Consider the following 20,485-nt stretch of genomic DNA (forward strand, 5'->3'; position numbering starts at 1 on the left):
ATTATTTGAGAAAAATTGGTAGCATTGTATGAGAGAAAAATAGGTATGAATAAAGTTATGCTTGTTAAAAAGCTTGCAACTTTATAGTACAGGGATGGACGATCTGTTACAAAGCACTTGAGTGATTTTTAAGATATATTTAATCGGATGACTACTATGGAGCTTAAAATGGATGATGAAATGAAGGTATTATTTTTTTTGGGTTCATTACGAGACAGCTGGAATACTCTAGTTGTGACTGTTCTTAATTCAGCTCCTGATTATAGGGTGATATTGGAGATGGCAAAAGACAGTATGCTTATGAAGAAGCAAGGCAAAAAGATGTAGACCCTGAGAATCAAGCTCTGGTTACAGAAAACAGGGGTAGAAACATCGACAGAGGTCAGGACCCAAAAGACCGTGGTAAGTCTAAACATAGATCGAAGTCTAGAGGTAAAGTGAAGTGTTTCTATTGTGGTAAGGTAGGTCATATAAAACGAAACTGTAAAATCTTGAAGCAAGAGCGAAAAGATGAGAAAGGTAAGAGTTCAGATAATGGCAATGTTACAGCAGTGAATTCAGATAGTGATTCAGTTACTTTGATTTGTACACATGGTGATTGTAATCATGTTAGTGATCTCGGTATTGAGTGGATAGTTGACACAGGAGCGACATATCATTGTGTTTCTAAGAGAGAGTTGTTTACAACTTACAAAGCAGAAGACTTTGGTTGTACCAAGATGGAAAACAAGAGTGTGTCACAGATTGTTGGGATTGGTGATATTATTGTATAAACTAGTACAGGCTGCATGTTGACTTTGAGGGATGTTAGACACATTCCAGATATGAGAATGAACTTGCTTGCTATTAATGTCCTTGATAAGGAAAGATATGAAAATCGACAAAAGAATGGATAGTGAAAGCTTCTTAAAGGATCTATGGTAGTTACAAGGGAAAAATTATGCTGTACAATGTATAAGACATGGATGCAATTGAACGGTAACTAGGTAAATACCGTTGAAAATGATGCTTCAGCAAACTTGTGGCACAGGAGGCTGGCACACATGAGTGAAAAAGGGTTACATGTTTTGGCAAGGCAATCTCTCATTCCCTTGACCAAAGGTATGTCTCTCGATTCATGTGATTATTGTTTGTTTGGTAAGCATCATAGAGTTTTTTTTCGTAAAAGTTCTCAGAGAAAAGAAAATAGATTGGAATTAATTTATTTTGATGTATGTGGTCCCATTGAGGTTGAGTCATTAAGTGGTAGTAGATATTTTATTATTTTTATTGATGATGCTTCACGTAAGACTTGGGTGTATATGTTGAAATACAAAAGTCAGGTACTGCAGTATTTTCAAAATTTTCATGCCATGGTTGAAAGGATGATAGGGTTACCCTTGAAGTGTATTCGAACTAATAATGGTGGAGAATACACATCTAAAGGCTTTGAAGAGTATTACTCAAAGCATGGGATCAGGCATGAGAGGACAGAACTTGGAACAAAGCAGCATAATGGTATAGCTGAAAGAATGAATTGCACCATTATGCAAAAAGTCAGATGTATGTTGAGGATGGCAAAATTACCAAAGCCATTCTAGGGTGAAACAGTCAACACAGCTTGTTATTTACTTAACAGGTCACCATCAGTTTCTTTGGGCTTTGACATTCCAGAAAGAGTGTGACAGGGAAAGATACTTCATACTCTCACTTGAAAGTTTTTGGGTGTAAAGCATTCATGCCTGTGTCGAAAGAGAAGAGATCAAAGCTTGACAGTAAAGCTACACAGTGTGTATTTGTAGGATATGGTGATGAAGAATTTGGCTACAGGGTATGGGATCCAGTAAAGAGAAAGACAGTCAGAAGCAGGGATGTGGTCTTTCATGAAAAAGAAACCATAGCAAACTTTGAGAAAAATGAAAAGACTACACAGGTTACTGTTGAGTGTGATGTTTCAACACCGACAGGAATTTCACAGGAAAGAGCCACAGATGGTGAAAATGAGCAAAAAATAGAACTTGGGGATATGAATGAGCCAGCTACAGTTGGTGATGAGCCAGATGCTATTAGTTTTGAGCAGAGGGAGCAATCCTCTCTACCTAAGAGTGTTGAACAGGAGGAGCTACCTTCGGTATCAAGTGATGTAGAGTCTCAGCCCAGGAGATCTACTAGAGAGCGCAGGCCATTACCAGGTATCCAAGTTCAGATTTTATTTTAGTTACCAGTGAAGGAGAGCCAGAAAGCTTTAAAGATGTGTAGGCTACTCCGGATAGAGAACACTGGTTAAAAGCAATGAAAGAAGAGATGGAGTCATTGTGAAAGAATGGTACTTATGATCTTGTTAAACTTTCCAGGGAAAAGCTTGAGCTTTGCAGTAACTTGACCGGAATGAGTTCCCTGGCCAAGGTAAGTTCCAAATGAAACTGCTATGGTGATGAATCTTCTCCTAATGGGGCTGAAGGAGGAGATTGTTAGGAAAATGGGGTCCAGTCCCATGTAAGTGGTTTTGGACCAAGTAAAGGCCATGGGTCTTGATCTTTTATTTTACACAGAGCCCTAGCTACTTAATAAAAAAGAGGTGGGGTTGTTTTAAGCGTGTGTCGAAAACCAAGCAGAAAAAGAAGAAAAGCCAAGAAAAACAGAGAGAGAAAAAGAAGAAGGGAGAGTTGATTGAACGAAAGTCGATCCGTGGTCCGATTGAGTTGGAACCTTGTCAGGAGGTTTATGATTCAGAGTTCTACATTCTGAACGGTGAAGATCGGGTTTAAAGCTCTCTAGGAACAAATCCAGGGTGTATTTGTTGAGTCACTTATTTGGTGAGATTTCCTCAATTGTTTCTCTAGTTGTTGATTAGCTCTAGTTTTAGTTAGAGAAGAACTTTGTATAACTATTATTTGATAGTGAAGATTTTTCTGGTGGCCCGTGATTTTTTCCCTCTACACTGGAGGGTTTTTCACATAAATCTTAGTGTGCTTTATTTTTCCTGCATATTTGATTATTGATTGTTGTCTATTGCTTCTGTATTGTTGTGATTATTGCTTCAGGCGCAACATAGCCAACCCATGTCCAGGTATAAATCTTGCATCTTCCTCAGTGTAAACATGAGTTTCATTCAACAGCCTGAAACAAGCAGTTTAACCATCTCAATTTGCTAAAAGTTTTTAAACAAGAAATTAAATCAAAACATTATAATAGTATAACCGTGAACTTACGATAAATAAACAGTCTTATTCATGGTTGCAGAGGAAAGGAATGAAGCGCCATTTAAGTAGAGTAATTCACCATCTATTCTTTCTGCAATCCTCCTGTCAATTTCCTCAGCACCAATGGAGAACGGTTGATCTGAGGCCTGTTAAAGCAAATATAGTTAGAGAAAGCTAAACAAGATGTAAGAAATTAAAAGCTAAACAAGATGCAAGAAATTAATCTATGTAACCTCACAAATTTGAACATAATTTCCTTACCATAACCCATCCCCAGGTATCTGCAAAAGATGGCACATGTGCTGTGTATGCCATCACATCTGCATAACACAGAAGAAAACCATGATTTTAGTGTTATTATTCAATCTATTGTATAGAAATTTGAGTTGATTGAGAAAACTTACGCTTGAAAACCTGTCTGATTGTGTTGTATATGGAAGAGAAGACCTCCTTGTGAGTGAAAATACCAGCCGGGCTGGCCTATAGAATAGAAATTGTCCTAGATTTCATGATATTTGTTTCATTCTGATGTTTAAGAAAAAAAAATAAAAAAAAGATGGCTCTACACAAGAGAAAACCAACCTGAGTAACACAAAAGCCATTTTCATTGAGCTTAGGCTTAAGAATTTTCTCATAGAATGATTTTGTGTAAAGTTGATAGCAAGGCCCGCTCTCAACAGGATCTGCCAAGTCTCCAACTATGATATCATATTTCTCATTCCTCTTCTCCAGTTCCGCCCTGAATAATATATGCACTTAGTTAACTTCCAATGGCAAAACAATGTGACATTTGGCAAATTCCTTTGAAGCAAATCACATCAAATAGCTCAAATATTCACTTGGCATCATTAGTAACAAGATTAAGCTTTTTGTTGCAAAATGCATCTCGGTTCACGGTCAGGAATCTGCCGCAGAAATTGACCCCTTCCTGCATTTAGTAGCATAGAATTATCAGATGGTGTCATCAAATTGAGTGGCAATATGCAGAAAATGAATCAACCAAAAGTTACCTGGTCGATATCACACATGACAACTCCTTCAATAGATTTATGCCTGAGTGCTTCCCTTGCAGCAGACCCTTCCCCACTCCCATTATAAACACCGTTTTAGGGCTGCAGAATTGGTAAGAAAATACCTGTCATCAGTTCATTAAAGCCTAGCCTTCCCCTTTAAGCTTTATATTATGCGGTACTTTACAGATCATGTGGCCCGGTCATTACTTAGTCAAGCTGATGACTAGTAACGGTCAACATAAGTAAATAAACAAAAGAAAACGTTAAAAGAGCAGATAAATGGCAATGGGAGTCCTGAACCAGACCGACCCACCAAAAAAACTTACTTTGAGTGAAATAAAAGAGATGGGTGAATTAAGCATTCGTGATAGATAAACTCATCAACTTCGGCAGTCTGCATCTTTCCATCAATCACCAACACCTATATATCCAAGCATACACTTTTTAACAAAAGCAATTAGAAGAGAAAATTAAATGTATGTTGCTTGAATGAGTTTGAAGGACGAAACAAATCTATGGCTATAGGTATACGTACCTTTCCGAAACGTTTGGTGTCCAAAAGAGCTATATCCTGGTACTCACTTGCGCCTTTATACAGCACACTGTTGAGAGAGATCCAAGAGATTCAACTATCAGTCAAATAAAGAAACCAAAATTTCTTTGTTTTTATTATGGCTTGGGTTACGTACATAAATATCAATGGTTATGCAATCTGATTGCTTGGCCTTAAAGATCAAATTATGGAAACTAAAATGATATCATAAAAAACAATATAGAATTGCTTTGAAAGCTTTTAAGAACAAATTAATTATTGGCCCTTCTTTTTTATCTTTCCTTATTTGAGATAATGAATTATTAGGCTAATGGACAAGTTTTGGCTTAAACCTTCTCAATACAAAGGACCATTTGAGATCTTCATCAATGGTTTCTTCATACCAAGAATCAAACTGGTGACTCTCATCATCAAGACTTTGTTTTGTCGTTCCATTGCAAATTTTATAGATACCATTTGGATAGAAGATCTCAACAGCCTCACCCATGACCAAAATAGTTTAGTGAATTCAAATCTGTAAACTAAAACTCCCACAAAAAGGTCGAAGAAAAGAAAGACAACTTCTTGAGACAAAGCAAACAAAGAACAGAAGAAGAGCAAAAGGTGGTAAAGTGTGAGGATTGTAACGCCAAGGATATGTCTTTTATAGCACTCTGTAAAGAGAAATTAAGGTTTTCTTTTTCCCTAAAACGGGCAATGATTCTGTCACATTACTGCCTCAGTCCAATTATCATCGTACATGGTTCATGAAAATGGTAACCTCATCAATGGTCTAAGCTGGCAGCATTATATCAAGTAATGAGATTTCTTTTTTTTTCTCCCATGCAATGTATTGACATCTAAAGTAAGATTTGGGTGAAATTTCCAAGAGATTTTACTGTCATTCTAGAATTTTAAAAGAAGCATGCGATTGAATGTCATGGGGACGGATTTACAGTGGGGGCAGCCCCCACTGATAGCCCATAACCTTTTAAAATATCTTATGATATTAGATAAAAGTTTTAATGTTTTTACATTTTGTCCCTACTAAATTGAAAAAAAATATATAAAAGAGAAGGATTTAAAAATATTATAAAATACAGATATACTTTAATAAAAAAAAATTGACTCATTGCAAAATAAAATAAAGTATTATATGTAAATATTAATAAAATTTGACTTATAAATAATTATTTCATGTAAGCCTCACTTTAATTAACTTAAGTCACAACTTAATATTACTTTTCTCTCTTTTGTCCCCATCTGTCTATTCTTCTCTTTTTTCATTTGAAGACTTCATTGTTTTGTATTTATATGAAATATCATTATATTATTATAAAAGTTGTCAAGTCAAACATAAAATGATAAAATATTTGTAAAAAAAAAGGCAAATTAAAGCTAAACTAATCTTGTATAGTAAAATATAGATAACAAGTAAAATGAAATTACAACAAAATACTCATGATACAAAAATTTATTTTAACATATCAAAGTACTTTCTTCTCTTGTTGTTTTTTTTTTTATATTGATAATGTGATAAGGTGTTTTTTTTAACATTATTCAGAATTTAAAATAATATGTATTTGATGTAAAATAATATTGTAGAATTGTAACCTAACAAACTTGTAGAGATGAAATATAACAAAATCTAAAATTAAAAAAAAAATAGTATCAATTTTAAAATTATTAAAAAAATTAATATATATATATATATATATATATATAAAAGTAGCTTGTTGTTGGTCCTATTTTGTATTTTCATATTTTATCTTATGTCTTAAAAACTATAGAGAAATTAAATTAGCATTTGATTTAAGATGGTCAAAGATATATATCATTAGTAAGAGAAAGTGAATTTTAAAAGATATATATGAAATTGAATAAAGTTATATATCTTTTAATATTGACAATGAAAAAAAATATGACATTTTCTACTTATGAAAATTATTTAACTTAGTTATATAATACTATTTTCATTTGAAAAATGATAATATTAAATATTTGTGTTTATTTGATATTTAAATTTTCAATCTATTTAATATTATAAGTTTTTATTATATTTATGTTAATTTTTATTTAAACTTTTTATATATTTGATATTGTGAAAAATATTTTAAATTTTCAATCTATTTAATATTATAAGTTTTTATTATATTTATGTTAATTTTTATTTAAACTTTTTATATATTTGATATTGTGAAAAATATTTTAAAATTTTTTTATTAAAACTCTGTTTTTCATTTAAAAAAATTATCTTTACATTAAATAAAAAATTTAAATAAATATATTATATAATAAATTTGCCCCCACTAAAGAAATATCCCGAATCCGTTCGATGATATCTATAAGTTGGTGGGTAAGGAAAATGGGTGAGCAACAGACAAAGGAAGAAAAACAGGGTTGTGTTTATATGGGGTTGATGGTGGCCAGAAAGAGTGTTAAAGTGATATATTTATGGATTAAATTTGAGAAATCTTAATTGGTAAGATACATTAAAGTTTATATCCTTTTTAAATAGAACTTTTTTGTCATTAAACTGCCCACCAAAAGGATAGTCGTAGCTTGTGGGTGTGTGGGCTGTGGCTAAGTAGGGAGTAATATATACAATTGACATGAGGGGTAGCAGGAACCCCTACCATAGAAAGGGGATTTGTAGGTCCCCAAACCCAATGAAAGTGTGTTTATGTTGTGGGAGATGAGAGCATTGTTAATCGTAGAGTGACTACACTTTATGGGAAAAAAAAAGACAATTTTGTGGAAATCCCACTCCAATGTTATGTCTTTTCCCCATCATATCCCCTCATGCCTTTGTTGAGATTTTGTTCCTCTGTTAAACTTCAAAATGACCCTTTTGTTTATCTTTTATGCCACAATGCCACAACAAAAAATTTCATTTAGTGGCTAGCTTTTTATTATCAATTCATTATAAATTATTACTCTAAAATACACCATCAATTTCATCTATATGCACCTTATTCTTTTTTTACTTTCCATTCATTATAAATTATTACTCTAAAATACACCATCAATTTCATCTATATGCACCTTATTCTTTTTTTACTTTTCTTTTTGATGGCACATGCTTATAGATATTATTTTTACGTAATGTAGGGCAAATGTGGCAAATGAACTGACAAGAATACAAATTTTATAAATGTTTTACAAATAATTAGTCTATTTTATCTTTGGTGATGCTAGGTTTACATTATAATCATGGTTTAAGATCATAAATGTTATAATAGTTACTAGAGGGCACTAGACTTGTGCCCATGGATATTTGTTGGAAGACTTGATGACTTTGGTTTTGACTCAATCTTTATAAAGAACTAGTATGATATTATTGTCGCGGGCTAAAAAATTATCAATGTTAATTCATGAAAGATAATGACAACAAAAATATATTCATCTAAAAAATAACAAAAAAAAAAAAAAAACCTAACCCTAGCTTTTTTATAACAATTTCAAAATTATAAATAATAAACAATATGCAAAACACACAAAGGACTGATAACACGAAAATACTTATCATCACCAAAACCTTAACTCTAGTATTTGAAAATTAACATTTCTTGTTTAAAACATCACAAAACCTAGCTTAACCATTTCAAGTTGTTTCAAGGTTTGCAATAGTAAAATCTCATACCATACTATCATAGACATAAAAATATTATAACCATAAAACATTGTAAGCTGTAAAAAAATTTTTTTTTTCTTCATGAAAGTGTAAATATCCCATATTGTAAAATGTTAAACAATCATGGATAGTAAATTTGTACATCAAAGCAATATCAAAGCAAGAACTAATCTCTTGAAAAATATATGCTTTATACCTTCAACCAATCATTTTGTCAACGCGAGTCTTGTTTATTTTGTAAGGAGAAGACTAAGAGTAGTACAACGTTTGGGATTCTAATACTTTTTGCTCTGATGGCAACGGCTTAATAAAGACATAAAGACACTCTACTTCATTTTGCAATCTCATATTTGAAATAAGTAAAACAAGAATTGAAATGCAGCAAAGAGAAGGAATGATTTTGCGTATAGTGTTTAAGATTACTACCCATAATAGAAAGAAAGTGAAAGCAGCAGTAACATTAACCTCACAATTGACAAAACAACAAACTTTTCAAAACCATATTAATCCTATTCAAACAAAACACCAAACACTTATCCTACAAAAGCAAAAACGCAAGAAATTTTCTGTTCAATCTTAAAATTACGAGTCTCCTTATAACCAAACAATCAACAAAATTTTAAGCCAATGCAATAAATAGGAGTGTGCAACACTTTAGGTCACCCATGGCCCTTTAGACTGGGTTTGGATAAATTTTAAGGTGATTTTTAAATTTGATTGGTTGTCCATGATCTAAATATTTCAGTATTGTCACTATCAAAGTGATCAACGTTTCTAAGTGTAGACTTCTTATTTAGTTCGGGGCTCAAATTAATTGGGCCCAGATCCAATCAAACCCAATTGTCTAATTTTTTACTTTTTTTTATATCTTGTTTATCTTATTTATTTTTTATCTTTTTTTAATGTATTTTAGTCTTTTATTTATCTGGTTCTAAATTTTTATCATGAACCATAAATCATGTGGAGTAATTTGAGCACTAATCAAGGATGATTTTAGCAATTAAGACTTAAACATAATCTTTTCAAATATTAAAGGAAAGTTGAAAAGAAATCAATTTAGGGAATCAAAGTCATATTTAATTTGGAAAATTTTTGAGGGATTTTGAAAATAAAAAAAAGTCACAATAATTCCAAAAATTAATTAAGTCGATTTTAAAGAGAATTAAGAAAAAAAAATCAATTCAAAGCATAATCAGATCTGCAATCTTTTTCATTCAATGCAAATGCCTAAAATTCCTAACAGAAGGCCCTATATAAATACTAATCAACCACACACAAAAAAGAAAGAGGGGAAGATAAAAGAAAAATTCTAGGGATCTTAATTTTTTAATTTTGCGTAGGAATCATTCAAGTAAATTCTGAGATTTTTTTTCTTTGGGTTTTATGATTTTATTTTATTCTGAGTTTGATTTAATTTTTGGATTTCCTGAATTTGGGTTTTAATTTCTGAGTTTGATTTCATATTTTGTTGAGTTTCTAAGATTTTGTTGGGGTTTTCTATTGGCTTTTGATTCTAGGATTTTTGTTGAGTTTTTACGAATATGGAAACTTTTTTGGGTTTTTCTAGGTTTAGGATAATTTTATTGGTTGAAATTTGAAGTTTTTGCATGAACTCGATGACTCACGTGAAGATCCGCGCTTCAAGCTCAACCTGATTGTAGGTTTTCTTTTCTTTTTTTTTTCATCCTATTTTTTGTTTTGATTTTATTTTAATTTTTCTATTTAAGTTTCATTTTCATTTTTAGATTTTTTTTACTTATTATTATTATTATTATTTTACTCATTACTTTAAATTGAAAATTTTATTATTTATTTATTCTTTAAAATGTCTTTATGAATTTCATTTTGTTTATTTATTTATTTAAAAATAATGACCAAAAAAATGTTTCTAAAATAAATTCATGAATCCTACCAAACTGTTGGAGTATTTTTCATGAATTTTAATTTGTTATGAATTATACCAAACTAATAGAGAATCTCATAAATAAATTTTTATAAAAAATTATTACTAATAAATATTTTGTTTTAATCTTACCAAACTATTGAAAGATTTGAATCTTAAATTAAATCTTACCAAACTATTGAAAGATTTAATACATTTTATAAAAATAAATTTATAAGAAAATCTAACTAAACTGGAGATTTGCATCAAAGTAAATCTTATTAAACTATTGAAATATTTTACTAATTATTTTCTTAATAAAAATATATTAATAAACCGAACAATGGAACCTCTTGAGAATGGGACACTAGTCTCCATAAATACTCCTGAAATGAGAAAATTATCTTAAATTACTACCAAACTATTAGAGCAAATTTAGGATTAGTTTGCAATAATTGAAAGATTTGGTAAAATTATAAGAATATTTTAAGGCTTGAATAATTTGAAATCAAATTGATACCATTCTTTGGATGGGCACTGTGAGGGTGCTATAACATTCCTCACGTATATCCACACTTTCAAACTTAAAATCTGATTTCGTAGACTAGAATATATTATTTAAAGATAGCTAAGTCAATTTTGAAACTTTTTTTTAAATAGAATAAATTCTGTTAGGTGACTAATCACACATAAACAAAAAAGATTGATGTCAACTCTTTTAATCTATATTTAGCAATAGGTCTACGGATCTCTATGTTATAACACTAAATACTTAATCATCTGTCTCGAACCATGATCTTTGTCAAGCATATAAAGCCATTTTTTTTATATGTGGTCTTAAGAACGCCAAATAGAGTAAAGAAATAAAGCTTCGATAAATTTGTTAATAATAAATGGTTATGAATACATTTCAGCATAGATGCTAGGTTGATATAGCTAAATATCATGTATAAGTACATACTCATATAGTTAATCTAATTTCTCAAAATTTAGTTACTAAGCTACAATATTAAAAGCATTTAATCTTGTATCATAGTAAGAACTAAAAGGATATGTTGTCTGTCAGAAGCTAGCCCATTTGTCAGCGTAAGTCCTATTCATTTTGTAAGGAGAGGACTGTGAGTAGCACAAAATTTATGACCCTAATCTTTTTTACTCTGATGGCTGGGGCCTAATAAAAACATTAAGATACTCTACTTAAGTTTGCAATATCAGATTTGAAATAAGCAAAATAAGAATTAAAATACAACAAAGAGAAAGAATGATTTTGGTTATAGTGTCCAATATTACTACCCATAGTAAAAGAAAAAAAAATGAAAGTAGCAGTAGCATTCGTCTTACAATCGAAAATATAACCAAACTTTTCAAAACCACATTAATTCTATTCAAACAAAATATCAAGCACTTATCCTAAAAAAGCACAAAAGCAAGAAATTTTTTATTCAATCTAAAAATTAACACAATCTTTTCTTTGTTTTTCTTCAAAACCATATTAACCCTAACATGCACAAAAGAAATAATTTTTGCAAGTATTTTAAAGCTAAAAAAACTTAAATATATAGCAAGCAAATATTTTTCTTAATAAAAATCCTACAACCATTTTGTTCGCTAAAAGATTGATCATAATAAGATTAAATATTAAATTTATTGATCTTGAGGGCTTAAACCTTCCAAAGAAACTTGCTTTAACCAAAATTGTTAAAAATAAAAAAAATATAAAAAATAAACTCATAAAGAATGGGGATTCTCAGTTAGCTGGAACTTATTAACCACTGGCAAAGCTTCTGTTTGCATGGTTGTAAGCATAAACTCACCGAATAAATAATCTCATAAAATGCATACGGATATGGAGGAAAAAAGAGAAAAAAATAGGTTTTGACCAATGATGATAAGTAGAGATGAAATAGTGTGCCTTTCAACTTGAGCAACCATGGCTTTTATTATAATATATGATCTTTTCCCATGAAAAGCTATTGTCGGTTCTTTGATTCTTATCTTGTCTCTATATCTCATGCTTTGCCTGAAGATTTTTTTTCCTAAAAATCTAATACTTAGGAGAAAAAGAGAAAGGAAACAATTGGCCATTGCTTACATTGCTTGAACATTGCTAGAATTTAGAAAAAGTTATAAATTGTAAAAAAAAAAAAAAATGAAAGATGTCATGTGGGAGAAGAAAAATGACATTTTGTTTTCTAATGATGTGAAAAGAAATAGGCATAAAAGTGGTGTGTGAAAGATAGAAAAAATAATAAGATGAAAAGTCAAAATAAGTAAAAATGAGTTTTAAATTAAAAAAAAAACCGAAAGAAGACTATGTTTTTGTATGTAAAAATGGAGTCTTTGAAAACTTTTTTTTAATAAAAGATTACTTATCTATATGGGAGTTGGATTTGGTTTTACTAAGATCATGTTTCTATATGAGAAATGTAGATTTTGGATTTTATTCAAAATTACATGTCGAAAGCAAAAATTATGGTTTTTGTTAAGTATTGATAGAGAAAGAAAGAAAATAAAAAAAAATATTGACGTAAGCAAAAGGCACTGAGAGTTTGGTAATTAAATGGCTAGGTATTTGGTATTTGCCAGGAGCTTTTATTTTCCCAACTTTTATTTTATTTTATTTTTTACTATCAACAACTTTCATTTCTACAAAGACTAAGTTAAACAAGGTTTTTGTGCACCAAAATTTTTTCTTTTACATTCCCAAAACTTTTTTTTTTTACAACAAAAAACTTTCATTTTTAATAATACTACCTTTTTATGTAAGAAACATGTCATAAATTGCATTTTTAACATAAAAAAGTAGTTTACACAATTTTTAATTTTTTTTTATTATCAACTATGTTTTGAAACAAAAAAAAAAAAGTCTTACATGCATTATTATATATATGAGAGCTAACATATAATATGCATCTTATGGATTTTATCATAAAAAAATATTGATGTGATGCATCAATTACTAACTAAATTAAAAATTAAAAAAATAAAAAAGAAAAAAAACTTGGATGACGTGGATAAGCTGAAAGTTTAGTAATTCTTTCAAAATTAATAATACGAATGGATATGCCATTTTTAAAATGAAACTTGTGAAATTAAATGCAATATTGCCTTTTATGACAACAATACCCTAAAGGAAAATCAATTGATCATACTTTTTACAATTTAAAAAATATTGGTCATTAGAATTTATAAGAAATCTAAATTAATTTAATCATATTAAATTTGATTAATGTCTCGCGTTGATACTTCAATAGTGTAATTTTGTATTGATAACTTAAAAGAAAACATGTTTAGGGAAAGGTAATTTTTTGGATAACTTATGAAAAAAATTTTCTCAACTCAAAGAGGCATAATGGTGAAGAAGGGACATTGCAGCACCAAAAGGAAGTACCGAAATGCTACACTTTAATTGCATGGAAGTTAGAACCTTTTTTTGTAATAGGGGAGGTAAGGGAAAGGTAGAAGAAACTATTTTATTTAAATGAATATTGGTAGTTTTTAAATCATTACTCATTGCAAGGACAGCTCGTAAGTCAAAATCGTTTTGCTACTATTTCAAAAGGTTAAACCTACCTTTCTCATACGTAAATATCCTGTCATGAAGTCAATGGTTTAATAATTCAATGACTCATCTCACCCAAAGCATTTGGAAAGACCTTTTCCAACAACAATCGTTTTGTTAAAAAAAAAATTATATCATAATCTAAAATTTAATTTGATTAGTTTATAAAATTATTTTTAAAGGGTAATATGAAAAAATTAAAATTTTAATATCACTATTTTCAATATTATCTCTTATGGTAACTTTTTTTGTAAAATAATAATAATAATAATAAAATGATATAAAAGCTTATTATGTTTTAAAGGACAAATAATGAATTTATGTTGTCTTATCCATTATTTCATTTTCAAGCCGAGTTGATGAATTTGTTTTTAAATTTTTTTTAACCCATTAACGCTTTATCTTCCATTTATATATAGTGTTTAGCATTTTCTTTTGGTTGTTGATCTCTTTGGGGGAATAGAGAGGTAATTGAGTGATACATCAATGGAGATTACACATGGAGGCAGGTGTGCTTGGTGGTGGTGGTGGTGTTGCCCATAATTATTTTTTCATTTATATGTAAAAAAAAAAAAAATCCCAACTAATTGAAATCCAAGAGAAATAAAAGGAAAGAAGAGAGGAGAGGGGACAACTCATGCCCTTTAAAGTTTAAAGCACCATTTTGTTTTTTTGAGATTGTCCTAAAAAGATGAAGGGATGTTGAGTAAGATGCCGTCAAATTGTCTTGTACATATGCAGTAAGTCACCTTAAAAATGATGTCAAACGTGATATTTAGATTTTGTTTTTTGAAGCTTTAATATTCCTAAGATAACCAAGTGGCTTAATGTCTAATGTCACATATGATTTAGCATCACTCACTAATACTAAATATGTAAGAGTATTGATCAATACGAAATTCTCAATCAACCATTTTCGTATATTCTTTAGTCATTCCATTAGATTGATTTTGTAGGAATTTATGTATTTATTCATTGAATTAAGTGACTATAAACCAGCTAAGTTCTTGTTTGATTTTAGAGAAAAAAATGAATAGAGTGGAAGATGGTTAGTGGAGAAGATAGATTGTTTGCTCATATTTCTTCTTTTTAAAAGATATTTTTGCTCAAATTTAGTTGAAGAGAAAACCCAAAGGAAAAAAAAAAAAGAGAAAAAAAAATGACCAATCAAACAAAGATATAAGTTTTTTTTTTTTAATTAAAAGAGTTATGAGTTAAATATTCAACTTTACTATATTAACATATCATTTATTTTATTCAGTAATAAGATTATTAATGTTAAAAAAATGCATAAACTGATTAAATGGTAAATTTAACATTAATACTTTATCATTTAACATTACTAATCTTATTAAATCAACAAGTATCATCTGAAACTACTTTGTGCGCCAAAGGTTATATTGGTACGATTAAACCAAGCATGGACGATCGTATAAGCATACATGTATCCTATTGAAATATATTAAGAAAATGCATGCAAATTTCACCCGAAAAAGGCTAAATTTGCAAACTGTTTGAAATTGTCTTGATCTAAAGAGTTAAAAACTTAAGCTATAAACTGTTAAAGAGGTGGGGTCCAGCTTCATGGTTTTAACTATCCAAAGATCAAGGGCTTTATGTTTTAAGTTATCTTAAGAGAGTCCTCTTAGGTAATTAAAAAAATGGGGATTATGTTTTTGGTAAAAAAACAGAGTGAAGCAGTCGAAATTGAAAGAAAAGAAGCCAAAAAATAGAGAGAAAAATGAAAAAGAGAGAGTTAGTTGAATAAAAATTGATTCGTGATCTAATTTAGCTAAAATTTTGTTAGTAGATTCATGATTTAATGTTTTACATTTTGAATGGTTGAGATTGGGTTTGAAGCTCTCTAAGAATAAATTCAGAGTGTATTTGTTGAATCACTTATTTGATGAGATTTCTTTAATCATCTCTCTAGTATTAACTCTAGTTTTAGCTAGAGAAAAACTTTGTATATCTATTATTTGATAGTGGAGATTTTTCTAGTGGTTAGTGATTTTTTTCCTCTACATTTAAGGGGTTTTCACGTAAATCTTAGTGTACTTTATTTTTCTTATGTTGTTTATTATTGATTATTGTCTATTGTAATGGGTTTATTATGATAAATTACTTCTACATTGTTATATTTGTTGCTTCAAGTTCAATAAGTGATATAAGAGCGAGGGTTATTTTTTAGACATCTTTACAGAAGCAACTCAAGACAAAAGTAAATTTTGTTTGAGATCATAGAGGGTGATACGGGTTCCATGATAAAATTGACAACATCAAATTATTCAATTTAGAGATGGAAGATCATTTATACTGTAAAGATTTGTATGAGTCGGTATTAGGTGATTTGGCTAAACCAGCAGATACGAAAGATAAAAGCTGAAAGAAGTTTGGTAGAAAGACGCTGACTATAATAAAAAAATGGATTGATATTAACATGTTTCATCATGTAGGATAGGAGATAAATGCCCACACTATTTGAAAAAAAATTGGCAGTATTGTATGAGAGGAAAAGATGAATGAATAAAGTTATGCTTGTTAAAAAGCTAGTAACTTTATAGTATAGGAATGGACGATCGATTACAGAGCATTTAAGTGATTTTTAAGATATATTTAATAGGATAACTACTATAGAGCTTAAGATGGATGATGAAATAAAGGGGTTGTTTCTTTTGGGTTCATTAGCAGACAACTGGAATACTTTAGTTATGACTATTCTTAATTCAACTCCTGATTACAAGGTTATTAGGACTTAATTATATAATCAATTCACGGTAACATAAAATCAAATCAAATTACAGATTCAATGGAGTTTTTTTTCCAGATTAAAAAAGATTGAATACCTATAAAGAACCAATAAGAATACACGCAAAGAGGATACACATGAGAGAAGATCATAAGGGGACGAAGCACGAATAAATCAAAGTTTTTTAGGTTTTAAATTTTTGAGAGGTTCATTGAGTTATTTTGAAAATAGTTTAGGGTTTTTTTATTTTTGGATTTGTGTATTTTGTTTGAATTTATGGGAAATTCAATTTTTTGGGCTTATGAAGTTTCTGGGTATTGGGTTTGGATTTGATTTTGGGTTTTTGATTGGAGATTTTGTTTTTATCTTAATTTGGGATTTTTGGATTTCTATTGAAATTTTAATTTTTTGGGGTTTTTTTTAAATAGTTTGAATTTTTGAATTTTTTTCTTTTTCTTTTTGGGTTTTTGTTCATATTTTTATTTTTTTTATGAAGTTTTTGGTGAAGATTTGAATTTTTTGGTGGAGTCACAGTGGCCAGAAGGATATTATGGCAACCATTTTCTAGGTTTGTGAACTATTTCTAGGGAGTTTGAATATTCCAATGGGTGTTTGAGTTTCAGAATGTCGAAATTTGGGTTCATTTTGGCCGTTTTAAGTTTTCGACAAAGGGTTTTAGAGAGAGGTTAAAACATTTTTTTTGTTAGAAAAAAAGAGAGCAGAAGGTTATTATGAAGAAAAGGCCTAAAGTTTGGGGCTTTTATATCGAAAGTAAAACGACATCATTTTGTGGAGATAGGATTTGCATCCTAACTTGCGACGACCTGCACATTAACCTAGTAAGTTCCTGACCGATAGCATTTTCCTTTTGATTTTTTCGTTGATTTTTTATTTTGATTTTATTTATTTGTTTATTTATTTATTATTTTTTTGTCTTATTTATTTATTTTTCTTTTGGTTTTTCTATTTTTATTAATTCTAATTAAATGATTGAATTAAATTATAAAAATTGGTAAAATTATTTATTGCATGATACATTTTTTTAGCATGTATGATATCTAATTGCAAGTTTTATATTGTGTAATTTATTAAATATATTTTTATGATTGCTTGATATTTTTATTATTTATATATTATATTATTTTACATGATAATTTTTACGTGATAATTTTGTTTTATTTTAATTGATTTTTTTCTTTCTTCCAAATTTGAAAATGAGTTTTCAAAAAAAAAAAAATAGTTTTTCAATCCTACCAAACTATTTGAGGATTTAAATCTTAAATTGAGTCTTACCAAATTATTAGAGGACTTAATAGATTTTTTTAGAAAAATATTTTTAAAAAATCCTACAAACATATTAGAGGATAATTCTTAACAAAAAATCTTATTAATATATTGAAAGATATTTCTGAAAATAAATTATTTTCACAAACAAATAAATTTTTAATCTTACCAACAGATTAGAAGATAATGCTTGACAAAAAATCTTAACAACACATTAGAAGATATTTTTAAGAATAAATTATTTTTTACAAATAAAATTTTTTTTTACAACAAAAAGATTAAATGAATCTGACGATAAAGCTTTTTCAGAGTGAGACACTAGTTTTTATGAATACTCATGAGGTAAGAAATTTATCTTAAATTGCTATCAAATTATTGGAGTAATTTTAAGATCAATTTTCAATAATTAAATTATTTAGTAAATTTACAAAGAGACTTTATGGCTTGGATAATTTAAAATCAAACTAGTACCATCTTTTGGATGGACACTGTGAGTGTATTATAACCTTCCTCCCTTGTAGCTATATTCTTGAACCTAAAATTTGATTTCGTAGACTAGAATCTACCTTTTAAAGATACCTGAATCAAGTTCGAAACTTTTCCTTAAAATGAGACAAATTCAATTAGGTGACTAATCATATCTAAACAAAAAATATTGGTGGTGACTCCTAAAGTCTAAATCTAGCAATAGGTCCACAGATCTATACGTTATAGGTCTACGGATTTATACGTTATGACACTATCTACAATATTAAATATTAAATTTCATTCTAAAAAAACGAATGTATGACATGCGACATTATTTGCATATCTACAACCTCTTCTTACCTTAATTAAATAAATATGTGTAAAAAATATTATATGAATTTGTATACAAAATATAGTGTGTTCTACATGTGTTTAGGAGGATAAAAGTCAAATGATGGACGATACACATTGCATTCATTTAACTACTTTCTAATGTAATCATTTCTAAATACAGGTGGCAGAGCAAGGAAAAACTCAACTTTGTGATTTTTTTTTCAACATATACTTATCAGCTGTGATCATTTCATCAGGCGAGAAACTGTTGAGTTGCATTATTTCATTGAAAAATGACATTCTTCTATCATTACTCTCAACTTCTTTATGGAAGAAAGTTGAAATGCCCTCAATCACATTCATAGCCTTATTATATAAAACTCAAAGTTTACTTGTATGATCAACTAATTCAATAATTGGTAAGTCTTTGCTCTTAAAATGCTTCTTGCCTGACAATATCTTAGCATTGCTCAAAGCAGCTGAACCAATTTTTTCTTCTTTGTCTTCTTTCTTTGTATTTTCTTCAATATGGAAATCAAATTTTGGAAAGAAGTAAGCATTTTTAGTAGCATTTAATGATTCAATAACAACTGTTGCTATTTTGGTTTTTTGATCAGTTGCTCTTTTGGATTTAAAAATCACTTTAAAATTATCAAAGAAAGAGTAAAGTTTGTTCACTAACCCTTTAGCATGTGGATGTGCCCAACAAAAGTTAAAGCAAATATGAATCAAATAAAAAGAATATAAAAAAATATAAATAAGTAAGATAAGCTATAGTCTAATCTTAAAAAACTTACCCAAACCCATTTGTAAAAAACTTCTTTCTCAACTATGATACATTTTTCTTGATCATTTCACTCAAATCCATTAAAATTTTTCATATCACAAATTACGTGATATTGTCTCTTAAGTAGCTTAACCTTGGACTCGATGTGAGGGGTGGCTTTATATTGCAAAGTAAGAATGAGTTGCTCTAGCATTCGTTCAAGATAACCTAGATATCCAATGCAGAATGTCCCATTATCCACTTTTCATCTAGGATCATTAACCAAAGAATGTAGGCATTGAACTAGATAGAAATTTTTCTCTCTTGTCCAAGAATGGTTACCTACCTCCAAACTTTCGATTTTTCTTTTGGGTAAGCCTCGTATGGATTGCAAAAGATTGACACGTGATGAAGACATGTTCAATTCCTAATAACATGATTAGACATTATGTAATAATATCAATATAGTAAATAAAAAACCCATCAAGGGAATGAATTAAAGAAATACACATGGAAAAAAAAAAAAAACAAAGAAGTGTGTACTAAAAATTGTAATATATATTATACACTTAAGAATAAAAGAGATATCAAATAAACATATATTCAACATGGATATAAACCAAATTCTTCACACAACCATATGGTATATAAATCAATTAAATTGAGCAAATGTTATAACATACAAAAAATTTTTATAATGTTCTTATCCCCAAGATTGCAACCAATGAGTGGATATCTCATTAGCCAGATTATCTCTAAAATGATTCCAAGAATCAAATGGCTCAACAGGCATAATCAAATCTTAATGTTGAGATTCATCTGGTTGGTTAATACTTTCTTTAGCAACATCACATTCAATAGAGTCAATTATCATCTCAAACCTAATAAAATTATAAAGAAGGCAACAAGTAAAAATGATTCTACTGTCTTTATTGAATAAAATGATTTCTCTTTTAAAATTACCCATATAGTTTTCAATATACCAAAACATCTTTCGGTACAATTTCTTACTTGAGAGTGTTTCATAGTGAAATATGTATACGAAGTCATCAATTGAAGCCTTACCTTCCAATCACTAAG

The 20,485-nt window shown here is 29.2% G+C and overlaps 1 pseudogene across 1 annotated transcript; it reads right to left on the bottom strand.

Annotated features, from left to right (window-relative positions):
* Positions 1 to 1,558: 1,558 nt before the first annotated feature.
* On the bottom strand, positions 1,559 to 5,235 carry LOC111304126 (thermospermine synthase ACL5-like; annotated as a pseudogene). The gene is made up of 10 exons (XR_016326885.1): positions 5,081 to 5,235; positions 4,731 to 4,797; positions 4,522 to 4,616; positions 4,193 to 4,294; positions 4,022 to 4,110; positions 3,765 to 3,921; positions 3,587 to 3,662; positions 3,444 to 3,502; positions 3,192 to 3,328; positions 1,559 to 3,099 (listed from the first exon to the last, which is right to left on the bottom strand). The product of XR_016326885.1 is annotated as a thermospermine synthase ACL5-like (transcript).
* Positions 5,236 to 20,485: the final 15,250 nt, after the last annotated feature.

Source organism: Durio zibethinus, chromosome 13 (genome assembly GCF_047325235.1).
Source record: "Durio zibethinus cultivar Kanyao isolate XHJ-2024 chromosome 13, ASM4732523v1, whole genome shotgun sequence".
NCBI classification, from domain to species: domain Eukaryota; kingdom Viridiplantae; phylum Streptophyta; class Magnoliopsida; order Malvales; family Malvaceae; genus Durio; species Durio zibethinus.